The sequence below is a fragment of the Arachis stenosperma genome, chromosome 6, assembly GCF_014773155.1.
Source record: "Arachis stenosperma cultivar V10309 chromosome 6, arast.V10309.gnm1.PFL2, whole genome shotgun sequence".
NCBI lineage: Eukaryota > Viridiplantae > Streptophyta > Magnoliopsida > Fabales > Fabaceae > Arachis > Arachis stenosperma.
The window spans coordinates 95,197,385-95,212,632 of NC_080382.1; the positions used below are offsets into that span (position 1 = coordinate 95,197,385).

Below are 15,248 nucleotides of genomic sequence, written 5' to 3' on the forward strand. Positions count from 1 at the left end.
TCTTAGATAAGATAAGTTAGTTATCTTATCTTATCTTTGAGCGAGGTCATCTTATCTTTAAGGGAACTGCCTTTATCTCTATAGGCTTGGGCTGCCCTTGGATTCGGGTCGTGTTCCTCTATTTGGGCCCTTTATTGGGCTTTCCTGGTAGTTTGGCCGAGCTCTTTGAGAAGAGGTCGGATTGTCCTTGACCTGAAGAGGTCGGTCACTTTGTCGGTAGAACATCCCAGGTCAGACAGCTCGACCCAGGGTATGAACAGTAGCTACTACATGCAGGTAGGATATCAATGAAAATCAAAAGGGCATATCATACAACTAGATGCAAGAGGGATAATGGCATGCAAGTAAGAGGCATGAGAAGCATAGCTCAAGCATCAAGTTCAATAAGAAGTATCACATGGAAGAAAAGAATGAACATTGGTATGATGACAATTGTGAATGATATACTCAATATATGTGGATTGCAAGAGTTGTGAAAAAGAGGCATTAAAGTAGAAAGAATAAGGTAGAAAAGAGTTTAAAATGCCATGTTGGCTTTATCACAAACACTTGGTGTTCAAGTTAAAATAGGAAAAAATAATTGATCCAATTGTATATGAGATCCAAATAAAATGTCAATTGTCAAATTACTCCTCATAATATCCACAAACTCAAAGATAATAAAATAATACCCAAATAAAGTTCCAACACCAACATAAAAATGAATGAGAAAAGAAAGAAAAAAGAAATCATAAATAACTAAGCTAAAAGAAAATTGAGAAAAAGAAAAGAAAGCAAGAATTAGATACAATAAATGAAAGAAGAATGAAAGAGTAGAGGGGAGGAAGAAAAGAAACCTTGAAGAAGAAGATGGAAGTAGGAGGAAGGGAGAGGTAGGAAGGAAGGAGGGTGAAAGAAGGAAGAAGAAAGAAGAAAGAATTAAGAAAGAAAGAAAATCAGGATTTGAGAGGGGGGAGGGGAATTAAAATCTGGCGGCGCACTAGGTATAAGTGAAGCGGCGCAGGCGACGCGCATGCGTATAGCACGCATATGCGTTCTTTGAGTAAAAAGGAAGGACGCGTAAGTGTTAAGTGTGCGGACGCGTGCCTCAGGTTGTGGCATTGGTGCGAGTCCAGCCCTGCGCTCGCACAACTCTCTGTTTGTGTTGTGTTGGGGCCAAGGTTGCACGCGTGGATGGTCATGGGTGGAAAAGAATGCGCACACGTCAGGGACGCGTACGCATGGGTGAAGTGGTGCCTTTAGCACAGTACCAGCCCCAGACTAGCACAACTCTCTGGTCAAACATGGTTTAACGCCGATTACCTTATGCATGCGGGCGCGCCATAGACGCGGACGCGTGGATTACGGGATCGGGAAGCGACGCGAACGCGTACGGTATGCGTACGCGTGGGCTTGATTATGCTTAAAGCACAATTCCTGCCCAGCTCCCGCGCAACTCTCTGTTCAATCTAGCATTGTTCGTATGCATGAAGGATGCAGACGCGTACTAGGCGCTGACGCACGTCGATTCCCCCTTTTTTTTATGTAGAATGCAAGTGATGATGCAGAATGTATGCATGAACACTGATAAAAAAAGAAAACAAAATAAAACTAAGAATGAAAAGGAACGATCATACCCTGGTGGGCTGTCTCCCACCTAACACTTTGCTTTAACGTCCTTAAGTTGGACGGTCCACAAGCTCAATCTACTTCGGTTGGTGGGTCCTCTAAGAGGAGGATCTCTAGCTCTTTGCTGTCCTTCATCTTCTCACCATGGTAAAGCTTCAAGCGGTGGCCGTTGACCTTGAGGATATTGGGGCTTGAAGGGTGACTCAAGTGAAAGACGCCATATGGCTCAGCCTTTTCCAATCTGTAGCGGCCTTCCCATCTTGATCTCAGCTTGCCTGGCATGAGTCTCAACTTGGAGTTGTAAAGGAGGACTAACTCCCCAGGTATGAACTCCCTTTGCTTGATATTCTTGTCATGCACAGCCCTCACCGTCTCTTTGTATAGCCTGGAGTTCTCGTATGCTTCTAGGCACTGGCACTCCAGTTCTTATAGTTGCAGCTTCCTTTTAGCCCCCGCTTTCTCGAATCCCATGTTGCATTCCCGCATTTCCCAAAAAACCTTGTGCTCTACCTCCACTGGGAGGTGACAAGCCTTTCCGTAGACTAAGCGGAAAGGACTCATTCTGATTGGTGTCTTGTACGCAGTCCGATATGCCCAAAGCGCATCTGCAAGGCTGGTGTTCCAGTCTTTTCTATGATGCTTGACGACCTTTTCTAGGATACGCTTTATCTCTTTGTTTGACATCTCGGCTTGTCCATTGGTCTGGGGGTGGTAAGCCATCGCCATCTTGTGAACAATCTCATGTTTTTTCAGTAGACCTGTTAATCTCCTGTTACAGAAGTGAGTGCCTTGATCACTCACGATTGCTCGTGGTGATCCAAAGTGACAGATAATATTATTTCAAACAAAGGAGACAAAAGTGTTAGCATCATCAATACGGGTAGAAATTGCTTCCACCCATTTAGAAACATAATCAACAGCTAATAGTACGTATAAGAAACTATTAGAGTTTGAAAATGGACCCATGAAGTCAATGCCCCAAACATAAAAAATTTCATAGAACAACATAAGTTGTTGGGGCATATCATCCCTCTTGGATATATTCCCAAACATTTGGCATGGTGAACAAGATTCATAGAAAGCAGTGGCATCCTTAAATAGTGTGGGCCACCAGAATCCACAGTCTAAAATTTTTCTAGCTGTTCTTTGAGGGCCAAAATGTCCACCACTCTCGGAAGAGTGGCAGGCCTCTAAAATTGACTGGAATTCTAATTGGGGCACACACCTTCTAATTATCTGGTCATCACTACATATCCATAAATATGGGTCATCCCATATATAATATTTGGACTCGCTTTTAAGCTTGTCCTTCTGATGTTTGGTAAAATTAGGAGGGAAGGTATGACTGACCAAATAATTAGCTATAGGTGCGTACCAAGGAACTACTTCAGATATTGCGTACAAGCTATCAAATAGAAAATCATCATTGATATGAGTGGAATCATCCTTAAGGTGCTCTAGGCGACTCAAGTGGTACGCCAATAAATTCTGGGAACCATTCCTATCTTTAATTTCTAAATCAAATTCTTGTAGCAATAATATCCAACGTATGAGCCTTGGTTTGGACTCTTTCTTAGCTAATAAATATTTTAGAGCTGCATGGTCTGAGTATACTACCACCTTAGTACCAAGTAAGTAGGCTCAGAATTTATCCAGAGTAAAAACAATAGCCAGAAGCTCTTTTTTAGTGGTAGTATAATTAGACTGAGTAGCATCTAAAGTCTTAGATGCATAGGCAATTATAAAAGGGTCTTTACCTTCGCGCTGAGCCAGCACCGCTCCTACTGTGTAATTGGAGGCGTCCCACATTATCTCAAAGGGTTGACTCCAGTCGGGCCCTCTCGCAATAGGGGCTCAGGTCAAGGCGATCTTCAGCTTGTCAAATGCCTCCTTGCAGTCCACACTCAGCTCGAACTCAACATCTTTCTGTAGCAGTTGGGATAAAGGCAGTGCTACCTTACTGAAGTCCCTAATAAACCGCCGGTAGAAACCAGCATGACCAAGAAACGAGCAGACTTCCCTCACGGAGGAGGGGTAAGGTAAACTAGAAATGACATCTACCTTTACTGGATCAACTGAAATACCAGTATTAGAAACAACATGTACTAGAACAATACCTTATTTAACCATAAAATGACATTTTTCAAAATTCAATACAAGGTTTGAACTAACACACCTGTCTAATACTCTAGCTAAATTATCCAAGCAAAGGCTAAACAAATCACCATACACACTAAAGTCATCCATAAAAACTTCTATACAGTTCTCAAGAAGATCTGAGAAAATGCTCATCATGCATCTTTGGAACGTAGCTGGTGCATTACATAAGCCAAAAGGCATTCTCTTATATGCGTACGTTCCAAAGAGACACATAAAAGTAGTTTTCTCATAATCTTCAGGAGCTATATGGATTTGAAAATATCTTGTGTAACCATCTAGAAAACAATAATGCGATTTACCTGACAGGCGATCAAGCATTTGATCGATGAAAGGAAGCGGGTAGTGATCCTTGCTGGTAGCCTGGTTGAGATGCCGATAATCAATGTATACCTTCCAGGAGTTCTGCACTCTAGTTGCAATGAGCTCTCCATGATCATTCTTCACTGTTGTGACGCCAGATTTCTTTGGCACCACCTGTACTGGGCTGACCCATTCACTATCCGAGATTGGATAGATGATGTCAGTTTCAAGCAGCCTGGTCACTCCCTTCTTGACAACCTCCAGAATGGTGGGGTTCAGCCGCCTTTGCGGTTGACGGACAGACCTTGTTCCTTCTTCTAAAAATATACGGTGCTCACAGACGTGAGGGCTGATGCCTACTATATCTGCCAAGCTCCATCCAATGGCCTTCTTGTGTCTTCTCAGCACACTAAGCAACTGCTCCTCCTGTTGGGAAGTGAGTTCCCTTGCAATGATGACTGGGAGCTTTTGATTATCCTCAAGGTAAGCATACTTGAGGTGGGGTGGAAGGGGCTTCAGTTCCATTTTCTGCTCATGGTGAGGCACCTGATCTTCTGGAGCTATTTGTGGTGGCAAGGTATCTTCAATAAGCTCAGAGGGTTTCCCCACACTTGCATCTTGCTCCATGTGCATCTCTGCTACTTCTTCTTGATGAACTTCAGCCACTGTCTCATCAATGATGTCGCACTGGAAGATAGAGTGATCTTCCGGGGGGTGCTTCATAGCTTCATCCAGGTTGAAGCTCACTGTTCTGCCAATATATCTTAAAAGAGTAAGTTCCTGAGAAGGCATCCAACTTTAACCTTGAAGTCTTCAGAAATGGCCTTCCAAGCAGGATGGATGATGGTCTTCCTAAGTCATTAGGGGGCATCTCCAAAATTTAGAAATTAATAGGGAATGTTAGCCCCTTAATGCTCACCAGCACGTCCTCAGCAATTCCAACCACGGAGATTATGCTTTTATCTGCCAAAACAAAACATGCTGCCAACCTTTTTAAAGGAGGGAGCCTCAAAGCATCATATATAGTTAATGGCATAATACTCACACATGCACCTAAATCATACATGCAGTCAAAAAATTGTATACCATCAATAGTACAAGTAATCATGCATGGACTCGGATCCCCACATTTTTCCGGTATGGCACCCATTAAAGCAGAAATAGAGCTACCTAGAGGAATAGTTTCTAAATCCTATATTTTATCTTTATTTATGCATAAATTCTTTAGAAACTTAGCATATTTAGGTACCTGGTGAATAGCATCAAAAAGGGGAATGGTTACCTCAACCTTTTTGAAGATCTCCATCATCTTGGGGTCTAGCTCCATCTGCTTTCTAGGCTTCCTAGCAAGGTGTGGAAATAGGATAGGGATGGTGCCTTTTAAAGCTTCATCTTCCTTTGGTGCTCCATTCCTTGGTTGAGATGCTTCTTCTTCAACCACGTCTTGTACTGCATCTTCTTCTTCAGCGTCCTCTACCTCCACAGTGCTTTCAACTGGAATGTCTTCTTTTGAGCTTGGCTCCTCATGACTCTTCTCTTACAGTGTAGTCCCGGACCTCAAAGTAATGGCATTGATTCCTCCTTTGGGGTTGGGTAAGGGTTGAGACGGAAGTACACTAGAGCTTGCAGGTTGATTGTTGGGGGTATTTAATGATCCAATCTGTGAGGCGAGAGCTTATAAAGCAGAGGTCAGACCGTTTAAGGTAGAGTTAAGTGTGTTCTCCATGGTCTTTTGTCTTTGATCAATAGAGTGAAGCAACTCGTTATTAGAAGAGGAAGGGGGTAAGTGGGTTTAGGGACTTGCTGTTGGTTATTTTGTGGTCCCTGGGCTTGCCTCTGGTGAGGTGCTTGGTAAGGCTGGTTTTGGTTCTGCTGAGACTGGTTCTGCTGATTGTTGTTGTTGTTCTACCTCTGATTTCTACCATTATCTCTGCCTCCTTGGTTGTAGTTGTCTCTCTATCCTTGGTTGGAGTTACCTCTCCATCGCTGGTTGGAGTTGTCTTGCCAACCTTGATTGTAGTTTCCACCTTGGTTATAATTACCGCCTTGCTGATAGTATCCTTGATTTGGGTGGTCATAGAAGATATGGGTAGCGGCCAATGTGTTATCTTCTTGTTGGAGCTGCGCACATTCATCAGTGTAATGAGTATAGCATGCACATATTCCGCACACTCTCTGAGGGGCCAGCTGTTGACACTTTGTTGTGGAGGAGGCTAAGGTTGTTGTTGATTCAGCTGTAGCTGCTTTAGTATGTTGGTCATCTCACTCAGAGTTTGTGTGAGAGCAGCAGTCTCACTGGTAGAAGAAACCGCTGCAACAGCCTTGGGATGGTTGTTCCTGTGCCTGGCGTTCCAAGTAGACTCAGCTAGATCGGTGATCAGTTGCCACGCTTCTGCCGTTGTCTTGTACTTCTTCAGAGAGCCATTACTCGCACCATCTAATGTGGTCTTGTCTTGAGGCTTCATGTCCTGTGTGAAATAGCTAATCAACACCAACTGGTCAATCATGTGGTGGGGATATGCATCTAGGAGATTCCTGAAGCGTTCCCAATACTCATAAAGAGTCTCTGATTCACCTTGAATAATACAAGAAATTTTTTTCCTCAGTCTATCAGTAACTTCAGCTGGAAAGTATTTGTCCAGGAATTCTCTTCTGAGCATATCCCAATTAGTAACAACTGCTTCAGGTTGAGTGTAGTACCACTCCCTCGCCTTTTCCTCAAGAAAAAATGGGAAGGCAGATAGTAAAATAGTAGTCTCATATGCACCATGATGCCTAACAGTAGAGCAGGCTGTCTGAAAATCTCTGAGGTGCTTGAGAGGCTCTTGAGATGGTAAGCCATGAAACTTAGGCAGCAGATTGATTAGTGCAGTTTTCAGTTCAAAATATGCACCTAGATTTGAGTGACGCGCTTGAAACGGTGGCAGTGTAAAGTTCAAAGCTCCTGCTTCCTGGAGAGTAATCCTTCTAGGCTCCGCCATATTACCTGCGCGTAAATCAACAAAATCAGTAGAAGAGGAGCATGTTTCTTCCTCAAATAGCGCTTCAGATTCGCCTTCAGATAAGACTGGTGAATTGGTAGTAACCACTTCATCACCCTCAGAGGCTAACCGACGCCGAGCTCGCCTTATACGGGAAATAGTTCTTTCAATTTCTGGATCAAACGCGACTAATCTCGGATCAGGTAGTGAACGCGTCATTCAATGAAAGAAACATACAACTCATGGTAATAAAAATAAAATATGCAAATATGTAAATATAAAAATATTTACGCTAATCAATAACTTAGCACACTGTTGCAACTCCCCGGCAACGACGCCAACAATTGACGTACAAAAAATTACCGATTAAGAATTTTATATCGGCAATTAGCGTTGCAAGTACAATTCTTAATCGATAAAAATTCCGTGTATCAATTTAAAAGGGGTTTGTCACAAATTAAGAATAAAATACTGGGAGTAGAAATCCCAGGTCGTCTCCCAACGAGTTGCTAAGAGAGTGCAAATTATTGATTAGGGGTTTTCCGATAAATTTTGGAGTGAGGAATGGTAAACATAAATGATTATAAATTAAAGCAATGAAAATTAACAAGAAGTTTTATGTAATTGAAATAAAAAGCCTTGGCTAAGAGAAGATTAATCGGAAGTTCTATCCTTGTTGGAATTTCCAAGATTAATAATAATAGGTTATTATTTCTACTTAGTTAACCCTTACCGAATAAAGGAAAGTCAAGTAGTTGAGCTAACTCTGGTTCACAAGTCCTGATCCTCTCCCTTGGGAAGGATTAACGTTAGTGACTAGAGAGCCAGCCAACAAGTTCCAATTACTACTTAACTCTTGAGTCCTCCAACTCAAGGGTCTTCTATTAATCAACTCCAAAACCAAGTTGGAAGACTACTCCATTGACATGGATGCCATTTTCGTATACATGTAAAGGGAGTAGAAAGAAGACATGATAATTGGAATGGATTGAAATAATCAAGCAAATAAAGAAATTAAATAGAAAAATACTTTTGCATTAATAAATTCCAAAATTAAAGATATCCATATGTAACTCTGAACAGGGTAAATGGAAAATAAAAGAGTAAGAAAATAGGAAACAAACTAGAATGATAAAAACTTCAGTGGAGGTAGTATTTTTTCAATATCCAACTCAAAAGCATAAAAGTAGAAATCTTTGAATATGAAGAATCCTAGAGGAATTAGTAAGTTCTCTTCAAGATTCATGAAACTAAAAACTAAAATTAAAAACTAATGAATGAGAATGTGTGAATGTGTGTTGAGTATCTGCTGTCCCCTGGCTCTAGTCTGTGTTTCTGGGCCGAAAATTGGGTCCAAACTCAGCCCAAAATCGCCCCTCGCATTTTTTGAGAATTCTGCATGTGGCACATGTCACGCGTACGCGTCCGCGTCGATATGGAATGCGCCAAATTGCGCGCGCGCGTGATGCATGCGTGCGCATCGATTCTCGCTGGTCAGCTCCTTAGTTTCTTGTGTTCCTTCTATTTTTGCAAGCTTCTTTTCCATCGTCTAAGCCATTCCTGCCCTATAAAGCTTGAAATCACTTAACACATGGATCACGACATCGAATGGTATAAAGGGGAATTAAAAATACAGAATTTAAGGGCTTAGGAAGCAAGTTTTCAACCATAGAACAAAATTGGGAAGGATTTGTAAAAACCATGCAAATTGTATGAATAAGTATGCAAAGAATTGATAAAGACCACTCAATTTAGCACAAGATAAACCATAAAATAGAGGTTTATCAGTGTTATATCATGTTACTGATCAGAGGGTATCTAATGACCGACAAGTCCAACAATCTAGTGCACATTTGTTGGCTACTGTTGCTCCACTTTGCGGTGTGTAGAGCGCTTTCCTGGGGCTCGGCTGTGTTGGCCTAGACGTATCAGTCTCTTTCTTTGGCGGCTCAGCGGGGCATCACGGATATCGCTGGCTGCACTCCGTTGTTGATGTCCTAGATCTATCAGAGATTTTCCCTGTGGTGTCCACCAAATAGAGGCGTCTACTAGTATCCGCTGGCTGCGAGGTGAGAAATGTCTTTTTATGTATTTCAGTTAAATAATGTTGTCAAATCTTTTGGTATTTTACTTAATGAACCATATATGCTCTCCTTTGATATGTTAGGTTGGTTGGATTGCCGCAACAGAGCAGGGATCAGCATGAGGCCAAGGTCCTGCATTGGAGGGTTTCCCTCGACCGACTACGGTTCGACGGGGTTAGTTGTTAAAATACGTATGTTTTTATTTTGGATAATTAGATAGATATCGTATGCTTTAGTATGCTTCTTATATGGATAATTTGAGAGATTTCGTATAATAATTATGTTTGTGTTATGTTGAAAACTTTCTTTCTTCAGTTTGCATGGAGAGTATACGATGACCCCGCCCTGCAGGCTTTGTGACTACCCTGGTTTTGTGAGGAGGAGGAGTGGGGGACATGGTTGTCAGCTATTCCCATATTGTGCTTCAATATCATCCGATTTCACCACGTTGATCGGGTGAAATGGCAGTTCAATGGAGAGCAACAGGTACCAGGAACTCCGATAAATCTTGATAGGTGAGATTGATGCTATTTCTACTTACTTATTTGTTAAAAGATTGCAGTTATTATGACTTAAGGAAGTATTTAACACCTTGAAGCACTGCCTCTCGGCTTCTAAACCTGTGTCTGACCCGAAACTCCACACCGCTGTCTAGGTTGTAATCCACTCCATAGGTGTCAGAAACCGGGGTCCTTTCATGCATGTCATCTAGATCTAGACTGTGATAGTGTCTTGGAATAGCCGATAGTACTGGAATCGGGTGAGGTGGAGGTAGCACATGGCGCGGCACAGCCCCTGCAGGTGTCTCCGGCACAAAATTATCCTCATCGCCACCATCGAAAGACTCACTATCTCCACTGTCCGCCACGTAATCCTCGTCAGAGTCCTTCTCACCCTCCACTGCCTCATGCTTCGAAATCGCGACATGAATGGGCGGTGGTGCGAGAGGTCGGTCGTCCTGCACATAGGTTTCATGTGTGGAACCCCCACTACCACTGTGACCCACCTCGGCGGACAGCTCTATTACCTGCTCACACATGATCCTCCCATGAATGTCGAACATCAGTCGCACATGCTCGTTCCTGTGAAGTCGGAATAGTCAAAACCGAAAGACTCTATTTCCCATGGGTGCCAGCAACCTATACACCACCCTTCTGATTTCCCTCCCTTCTGTGCCACCAAGCTTGCTCAATATCAAACTCTTCAAATCCGACAACGTCTCCACACGCTGAATGCGAAACAATATCGGACCCTGACACTCAAACGTCACCCTGTTGTCGCCATTTCTCATACGACAATTCGGATAAAGAAGCATAACTGTGAATGGATTGTTATTGGCTATTCAGCTTTGTTTTTGAGACAAAGAGGAGACAGAGAAAGGATATGAAATGTGTGTGAATAATACCAAGGGTTATACATCCTTTTATAGATGTTGAATATTTGTCTTATATATATATATATAAATTATTTACAGTGTAAATGAGATGACGTCTTCACGTATCTCGTTTATAGTATATACGAGATATGTATATCTCGTTTACACTGTAAACGAGATATGTGAAAAATCATCTCGTTTACACTGTAAAAGAGATATGGCAAGGGAATTTAAATCGGTAAATTCTCTAAAAATATTTATTTTTGTAAATATTACATTTATTTTATTTATTAAAATAAAAAATCCCCCAAACAATCCATAATCCAGAAAAACCCCATTATAACCTAATATAAAAAAAATAAAAAGTGCCATTTTTAGTTAAAAATATTAATAATATCAAAATTTAATTTTAAAATTTAAAATTAAAATTTAAGATAAATAAAATTATTTAAAAAAAATTAATCGACATTAATTAAAAAACTAATTATTTAATATTATTTTTTTAAAATAATAATAATAAAAAAATTAATTCCTATTATTTTCTTTAATCAACATTACACATCATAAATGGTCATTGTCCATACTTTTCCCCAATAGTAAAGTCAAGCCTAGAAAAATAATCCCGGTATATAAAAGGTCTAGAAGACCTTTTCACGTCTGAACCGACCTCCACCAAAGAACGGATCCTCTAGGCCCGTACAACTGGCTTATATCCGCAATCCTAACTATACCTACAAATAATCTCTCATATACAAATATCAAATCCCCACAATCCCTAGATAAAAGGGGAGAATAACCTCCTACCAAAATAAGTGGAAAAGTTACCAAAGATTATCTTCAGTGCTATATAAACACCCGTATTATCTCAGGTATTTCTCAACTCTAATTTTCACAAAAAATCTACCTAAAATCTTTGCTAACTTAAGTATCGAAGTTCCTTACTGGTACTACACTCAACCTCTCTAAAGAACTCAGACAACATCACTTCACCAGAAGAGACGTCAGATCATTCCATTAAAAAAGAGCTTAGACCTTATGTTCTAGCCCAAATCACAACAATTTTAGGTAACCCCCAAACCATTAGCGTCGTTGCCTGGGACTTGGAGTTCAACACCCAACCATGGCGGATGATTATCCAAAAGACAGACATACGATATTCAAATCAGAACACCTAGAAGAGGAACAGATCAACCACCACTGAGCACTTGTCATCCCTCCTTGAAGAAACATAAGAATTGATGAAGGAAAAGATCGGGATGGCCTAGGAGGATGAAGATTGGAGTTTGAATTCCACAAACCTAAAGGATCAGGAGATAGAGATGCTACAGAGCTGATGGAATTAGTCCATGGACACCAACACTGATTGGAGCAGCTTGAGGTCGAGCTAGAACGGTGATGCCTTGGCATCTTTAGTAGTTTTTAGTATTTCTTTTAATAAATATTAGTAGTTTTCTTAGGTTAATCAAGGTTTTCATAGGTAATTTACTATATTTGGAGTTGTTTTAGAGTTGTTGTGTTCAAAATATTTTCAAAGAAATTTAGACAAAAAGAAGAAAAGCTAGAGGAATCAGGAAAGATGGGGCACCCAGTGCCCATTAAGAATGCAAAGGTGGGCACCCAACACCCATGAAGGAGCAAGGGTGAGCGCCTAGTGCCCACACATTAGCACCCAACACCTAGGAAAACTTGATATGGGCACCCAGCGCCCTTGCACTGACACTCAATACCTTTCTCCGATGCCCAGTGCCACTTTTTCATACACAGTGCCCAAGATTTTCTTCACGTCTAGGGCCCTAGTGTCAAGTGCCCAACCTTGGTGCCGAACGCCTTCGAAGAAGAACAAAGTAACAGCCACAATAGGTGCTTAACGCCCATGATTAGAAACATATAAAAAAAGCCATAACGTGTAGTGCTACGGGCCGGCGCCCAGCGCCCGTGCATTCATCCTAGGCCTAGTCTTCCTTTAGCAAAAATAACATGGACATTTGACACGCCCACACACTCCAAGAATTTATCAAGATTTGATGTTAGTTAATTTAAATTAGAAAGATTATATTTAGTTTAATTTATTTTTCTAGGAAAGATAAGGCTAGGTTTAGTTTTAAATTTAAAAATTAGGTTAGGATAGAGGATATAAATAAGCTAAAGAAGAGAAGTTTTAGCATCCAACAGTCATTAGCATATTTTCATCTTTTGTTTTCATAGGTTACTAATTTCTCCGTGTTAGGGTTAGGAGCTCTATTTAGTTTTATGGATTGATAATGATTGTTCTTTTATCTTAATTAATGCATTGATACTTTCAAGAAATTGGGTTTCTTTTATTCTAAATGATTAGAGGGATTGAAAAATATTTCTGGTTTCATTCTCATAACTTTTTAATTGTCTAAGAATAACTTTGAATGTTATATGACATTGAATCTGAATTACACAACCTTCTTATTGCTAACTAATTAATTAAGGAATTGGCTATTAGCTAGGATAGAGAGAAATTAAATCATCAAGGAATTGAACTTTGATTACATACGATTTGTCGTGAGTATATCTGTGCATGAGTCAAAGTATAAACATGAATATTTCTTTTTCTGAAAATTAAACATCTCTGAAACCATAACATCTTCATCCACTATCTATCTATCTCATCATTCATAAGCCTTGCATAATAAATTATTATTGTTTTAAGTTCGATTTCTGCTCTTACAAAAGTTCGTGAATCTAATTAAGGTTTCAATTAAACATTGTTTGCTCAATCTTTTAATCTTCGTGGGAATGATACCTACTCACCATAGTATTACTTGTGTAGATTTGGTGCACTTGCCAAAGTCTTATCAAGTTTTTGGCACCATTGTCGGGGATTAACTGAGATTGGCAAGAAATATTTGGTTGAATCACTAAATTAGATATTTATTTTCTTTTTGTTTTTTTAATTCCGTACCTGCCTGAAACTCCCTTCACTCTGACATAAGGAATTCCAACCTTCATGCTGTAATTGTTTTTGTGTTTGTGTATGCAAGACAGTGAAGATTTCACACCTCTTTGATTTGATTCAAAAAGAGAGAGAACACTCGCATAATTAAGAAAAAAATAAAAGGCTAGGAGAGAAGTAAAAGAGCAAGAAAGAATGACAGAAAGCAACAAAAATACCAGGAAAACTCTAGGTGACTATACCACACCTATCGCTAGTAGTAGTGGAAGTAGTATTGTGAGACCTAACATCCAAGCCAACAAATTTGAGTTGAAGCCCTCACTCATTCAACTGGTAAAGTAGGAGCAATTCAGTGGTAGCCCCCACGAAGATCCTAATGTCTACATGGCTAGTTTTCCGCTGTTATGCAACATTATCAAGAGCAATGGAGTTACCACAGAAGCCATAAGATTGTGACTGTTGCCGTTTTCATTGAGCGATAGAGCCAAGCAATAGCTTCAAACTCAACCTCTGGAAAGCAAAGCAACATGGGATGACTTAGTAAGCAAATTTTTAGCTAAATATTTTCCACAATAGAAATTAACCTAGTTGAAGAATGATATTAATTCCTTCTCCCAGAAAGATGGAGAATCACTCTATGAAGACTAGGAAAGATACAAGGAGGTGCTAAGAAAGTACCCTTATCATTCATTCCCTAAGTGGCTTCAAATCCAAACTTTTTATGGAGTCTCACAAACTTTCAGGACCATGATTGATGCATTAGTAGGAGGATCATTGCATAGAAAGACACCTAAAAAAGCTTTGGAATTGATTGAAATAATAGCAGCCAATAATTACATTTACTCAACCTAGCAAACAATGAAAAGAGGAGTGATGGAGATGGAGACATTGGACACACTCTTAGCACAAAACAAAGTTATGTCTCAACAACTCACTTCACTCACTAAACAAATGGGACAAATGCAAGTTTCAGCCATTAAGACAAGAATTATCATCTATGAATTGTGTGCGGGAGCTCATAAGAATAAAGAATGTGAACTATTCAAGGACGTCTAATCTTCCACTGAGTAATATTATATGGAGAATTCTTTAAGACCACAGAATGATCCTTTCTCAAAACATACAATCCTAGATGGAGGAACCACCCAAATTTTGGTTCAAAAAATCAAGGATAGAGAAACTTCAATGCTCCGTACCAACAGCAAGCACCTTGTAACACCCTTACTTTCAAAATGTCACGCTTCCGGCTGTGCCACTCTGATAATGAGAATGTTACGACGACTTCCTTATATTTAATAATAAGATATGAGCCTTTAACTTGAAATTGTGTCATCATTTTCTTTTAAAAATCAGAAAATACTTTTTCTTAACCTAACATTCATATATAACCAAATTAATATCACAATCCTCATATGTATATACTTACATACAAACATACCATACTTTGAATACAAGTAACTTATAAATATACATGCATACATATCATTACAACTTCTATTCCTCTTACAAATAAAATAATAAAGGTGAGAAAAAGTTATAACTGTATATACAATAATATAAAATACAATCTGATGCTTGAAAGAAACTCCTTAAACTTTTTGTTCGTCCTGAAAAGGGAAATCCGTAGGGGTGAGAACATTGTCTTCGCTGGTTCTTAGCAGAGGTTTTTTAAGAGTTATAATAAGAGGATACGTATAAGAAAAAAATTGATTTCAACTGTAGTGATTATCAGTCGTTGATGAGCGGATAATTTATACGCTTTTTGGCATTATTTTTAGTATATTTTTAGTATGTTTTAGTTAGTTTTTATTATATTT

At 39.8% G+C, this 15,248-nt stretch overlaps 1 non-coding gene across 1 annotated transcript; it reads right to left on the bottom strand.

Annotated features, from left to right (window-relative positions):
* Positions 1 to 14,017: 14,017 nt before the first annotated feature.
* On the bottom strand, positions 14,018 to 14,123 carry LOC130938603 (small nucleolar RNA R71). Its single transcript, XR_009069762.1, has one exon. It is a non-coding gene; the product is annotated as a small nucleolar RNA R71 (small nucleolar RNA).
* Between the last annotated feature and the right edge of the window lie 1,125 nt (positions 14,124 to 15,248).